Genomic DNA, 5,707 nt, shown 5'->3' with positions numbered 1-5,707 from the left:
TTGATAATTGAGTCTCTGGATTTCTAAAATGTTAAAACAATCTTGGCTTTCGTGAATACAAAACTGCATGTGGAAATGTTGTACGTTATTAAGGAGTGTTAGCAAGTTGCGAATTCAGTGAACCTTGACATAAAAACAAGTTAATTAAAAATTAGAACATGTTTTTTTTACTTTTACTGTCATTGTGACCCTCTGTAAAGCACGATTTCCCCAAGGCAGTTGTACAAAACATCACTATCTTACTTTTCTGTCAGTGACAGTTCTATGTATGTGTATATATACAGTAATTAAATAATGTTTTATTAACCTGTTATTATGAAGGGCTTGCTCGTGTTCAGTAATGAAACAAAAAAATATCAATTTCCATAGCGCCCTAACATGGAAAGCCATTACAAGGGCGTGGAAACAACAAACACATTCAACATTCGTCATTAGTCCATTACAATGAGAAACGATGGCCACAGAAAACGACTCCAACGTCTCCAAAATACCCTCCACAGAGTCGTTTTCCCCGGCTCCATCTCTCACGAGCTCCTCACGCCTTGTGCAGGAGCTGCACCCGCTTACCAGTGCACTAGAGAGTCCAATTGAAGGTCGCAGTGTTATTCGCTTTCATGGCAAAGAAAACCCGGTCAGCTAGCCTCTCTAAGCGATGCCATCCACCCATACGTACCCGTCACACAAAAAAGAAACCCACGCTCAATCTGCTATGGACCTGCTGAGTATGAAATCCACTCTGCTTGGGACAGCAGAACGGAGCTTTTACGTCTGCACCCGCGTGGTCTCTGCCAAACAGAAGTCCGCTGAGCCGTGACAATCACTGCCTTATAGGACCGAACTAAATACGTGTCTTTTTTCGTTTTGTTTAGTTTCACGTAGTTTAATTCTCTCAGTGCCATCGTCGCTTTCGTCTTAGCTTTGTTTTTTGCTGAATACAGGTGGCGCGTTGTCAATCTTGGATTGATTGATGCCTCACTTGAGTCACATGCCGCGCAACTGGTTATTTCAGTTGACATTCATTTCTAATAAAAGCCCGGCGTTCCGATAAGTGCGTCCGTTTGTCCGTAAACTGCATTATAAGATTCTAGATTTGAAGCTTTCGTGACTGCAAGGATTCATATTCTTGTTTTTTTTTGGTAAAGTCACGTAGTATCTACTGACTCTATATATACCTACACAGCCTACATACAATAGAGCCAGTAATATCAGTAGTATCTAATGACTCTATGTTTGTTGACACAGCCTACGTGCAATAGTCAGTCGTATCTGCACACATGGGGCGGGCATTAGTGGGGTCGACGAGCGAGGCGCGTATTGCCAAGAAGCCCTCCTCCAGAGCTAAACTTTCGGCGGCTGCAGGCCGCCGAAATTCTAATACTAGTAAAAATTTAAAATTTAAATTAATAAAAGTAAAATACTTTAATTAATTTAAATTTTTACCTACGTGACATTACCGACAAAACCCAAGATTATGCATTATAAGAGTCTTTAAGAAGGCCTGAATCAAAAAGTTATAGGAATTGGACTCCCCAGATGTGGAGATTAAAAGTTAATCCAACAGTCAGCAGGATCACTGACTCCATATGCCGACACATCCTACATACAATAGAGTCAGTAGTATCTGACATTATATGCCTACACACCCTACATACAATAGAGTCAGTAGTATCTGACATTATATGCCGACACATCCTACATACAATAGAGTCAGTAGTATCTGACATTATATGCCGACACATCCTACATACAATAGAGTCAGTAGTATCTGACATTATATGCCGACACATCCTACATACAATAGAGTCAGTAGTATCTGACATTCTATGCCTACACACCCTACATACAATAGAGTCAGTAGTATCTGACATTATATGCCTATACACCCTACATACAATAGAGTCAGTAGAATCTGACTATATATGCCTATACACCCTACATACAATAGTAGTATCTGACTATATATGCCTACACATCCTACATACAATAGAGTCAGTAGTATCTGACTATATATGCCTACACACCCTACATACAATAGAGTTAGTAGTATCTGACTATATATATGCCTACACATCCTACATACAATAGAGTCAGTAGTATCTGACTATATATGCCTACACATCCTACATACAATAGAGTCAGTAGTATCTGACTATATATGCCTACACACCCTACATACAATAGAGTTAGTAGTATCTGACTATATATATGCCTACACATCCTACATACAATAGAGTCAGTAGTATCTGACTATATATGCCTACACACCCTACATACAATAGAGTCAGTAGTATCTGACTATATATATGCCTACACATCCTACATACAATAGAGTCAGTAGTATCTGACTATATATGCCTACACACCCTACATACAATAGAGTCAGTAGTATCTGACTATATATATGCCTACACATCCTACATACAATAGTGTCAGTAGTATCTGACATTATATGCCTACACACCCTACATACAATAGTGTCAGTAGTATCTGACATTATATGCCTACACACCCTACATACAATAGAGTCAGTAGTATCTGACTATATATGCCTACACATCCTACATACAATAGAGTCAGTAGTATCTGACATTATATGCCTACACACCCTACATACAATAGAGTCAGTAGTATCTGACATTATATGCCTACACACCCTACATACAATAGAGTCAGTAGTATCTGACATTATATGCCTACACACCCTACATACAATAGAGTCAGTAGTATCTGACATTATATGCCTACACACCCTACATACAATAGAGTCAGTAGAATCTGACTATATATGCCTATACACCCTACATACAATAGTAGTATCTGACTATATATGCCTACACATCCTACATACAATAGAGTCAGTAGTATCTGACTATATATGCCTACACACCCTACATACAATAGAGTCAGTAGTATCTGACTATATATATGCCTACACATCCTACATACAATAGAGTCAGTAGTATCTGACTATATATGCCTACACACCCTACATAAAATAGAGTCAGTAGTATCTGACTATATATATGCCTACACATCCTACATACAATAGAGTCAGTAGTATCTGACTATATATGCCTACACACCCTACATACAATAGAGTCAGTAGAATCTGACTATATATGCCTACACACCCTACATACAATAGAGTCAGTAGTATCTGACTATATATGCCTACACATCCTACATACAATAGAGTCAGTAGTATCTGACTATATATATGCCTACACATCCTACATACAATAGAGTCAGTAGTATCTGACATTATATGCCTACACATCCTACATACAATAGAGTCAGTAGAATCTGACTATATATGCCTACACACCCTACATACAATAGAGTCAGTAGTATCTGACATTATATGCCTACACACCCTACATACAATAGAGTCAGTAGTATCTGACATTATGTGCCTACACACCCTACATACAAAAGAGTCAGTAGTATCTGACATTATATGCCTACACACCCTACATACAATAGAGTCAGTAGTATCTGACTATATATATATGCCTACACATCCTACATACAATAGAGTCAGTAGAATCTGACTATATATGCCTACACACCCTACATACAATAGAGTCAGTAGTATCTGACTATATATATGCCTACACATCCTACATACAATAGAGTCAGTAGAATCTGACTATATATGCCTACACACCCTACATACAATAGAGTCAGTAGTATCTGACTATATATATGCCTACACACCCTACATACAATAGTAGTATCTGACTATATATGCCTACACATCCTACATACAATAGAGTCAGTAGTATCTGACTATATATGCCTACACATCCTACATACAATAGTAGTATCTACTGATTCTATATTTGCTTATACACCCTATGTACAATCGTAGTATCTACTGACTATAGAAATGCCTTCACACCCTACAAACAATAGTAGTATATCCTGACTATATATATGCCTACACAGCCTACATGCAATAGAGTCAGTAGTATCTACCTACTATATGATGATTTGAAGCAGTAATCCATACTCTTTGGTTCTTTCGTGACTTTACAGAAAGAACCAAAGAGTATGACTATATATGCTTACACATCCTACATACAATAGAGTCAGTAGTATCTACTGACTCTATATATGCCTACACAGCCTACATACAATAGAGTCAGTAGTATCAGTAGTATCTACTGACTCTATGTATGCTGACACATCATGCATACAATAGTCAGTAGTATCTACTGACTATATATATACAGTTAGGGAAAAAAGTATTTTATCCCCTGCTGATTTTGTACATTTGCCCACTGACAAAGAAATGATCAGTCTATAATTTTAATGGTAGGTTTATTTGAACAGTGAGAGACAGAATAACAACTAAAAAATCCAGAAAAACGAATTTCAAAAATGTTATAAATTGATTTTCATTTTAATGAGGGAAATAAGTATTTGACCCCTCTGTAAAACATGACTTAGTACTTGGTGGCAAAACCCTTGTTGCCAATCACAGAGGTCAGACGTTTCTTGTAGTTGGCCACCAGGTTTGCACACATCTCAGGAGGGATTTTGTCCCACTCCTCTTTGCAGATCTTCTCCAAGTCATTAAGGTTTCGAGGCTGACGTTTATCAACTCGAACCTTCAGCTCCCTCCACAGATGTTCTATGGGATTAAGGTCTGGAGACTGGCTAGGCCACTCCAGGACCTTAATGTGCTTTTTCTTGAGCCACTCCTTTGTTGCCTTGGCCGTGTGGTTTGGGTCATTGTCATGCTGGAATACCCATCCACGACCCATTTTCAATGCTCTGGTTGAGGTAAGGAGGTTCTCACCCAAGATTTGACGGTACATGGCCCCGTCCATTGTCCCTTTGATGCAGTGACGTCCTGTCCCCTGAGCAGAAAACACCCCCAAAGCATGATGTTTCCACCTCCATGTTTGACGGTGGGGATGGTGTTCTTGGAGTCATAGGCAGCATTCTTCCTCCTCCAAACACGGCGAGTTGAGTTGATGCCAAAGAGCTCCATTTTGGTCTCATCTGACCACAACACTTTCACCCAGTTGTCCTCTGAATCATTCAGATATTCGTTGTCAAACTTCAGACGGGCATGTATATGTGCTTTCTTGAGGAGGGGGACCTTGTGGGCGCTGCAGGATTTCAGTCCTTCACGGCGTAGTGTGTTACCAACTGTTTTCTTGGTGACTATGGTCCCAGCTGCCTTGAGATCATTAACAAGATCCTCCCGTGTAGTTCTGAGCTGATTCCTCACCGTTCTCATGATCATTGAAACTCCACGAGGTGAGATCTTGCATGGAGCCCCAGGCCGAGGGAGATTGACAGTTATTTTGTGTTTTTTCCATTTGCGAATAATCACACCAACTGTTGTCACCTTCTCACCAAGCTGCTTGGCGATGGTCTTGTAGTCCATTCCAGCCTTGTGTAGGTCTACAATCTTGTCCATGACATCCTTGGAGAGCTCTTTGGTCTTGGCCATGGTGGAGAGTTTGTAATCTGATTGATTGATTGCTTCTGTGAACAGGTGTCTTTTATACAGGTAACAAGCTGAGATTAGGAGCACTCCCTTTAAGAGTGTGCTCCTAATCTTAGTTCGTTACCTGTATAAAAGACACCTGGGAGCCAGAAATCTTTCTGATTGAGAGGGGGTCAAATACTTATTTAACTCATTAAAATGCAAATAAATTTATAACATTTTTGACATGCGTTTTTCTGGATT

The sequence above is a fragment of the Lampetra planeri genome, chromosome 14 (assembly GCF_965212315.1).
Source record: "Lampetra planeri chromosome 14, kcLamPlan1.2.h2, whole genome shotgun sequence".
In the NCBI taxonomy this organism is placed as follows: Eukaryota; Metazoa; Chordata; class Hyperoartia; order Petromyzontiformes; family Petromyzontidae; genus Lampetra; species Lampetra planeri.
This window is presented reverse-complemented; position numbering follows the sequence as displayed.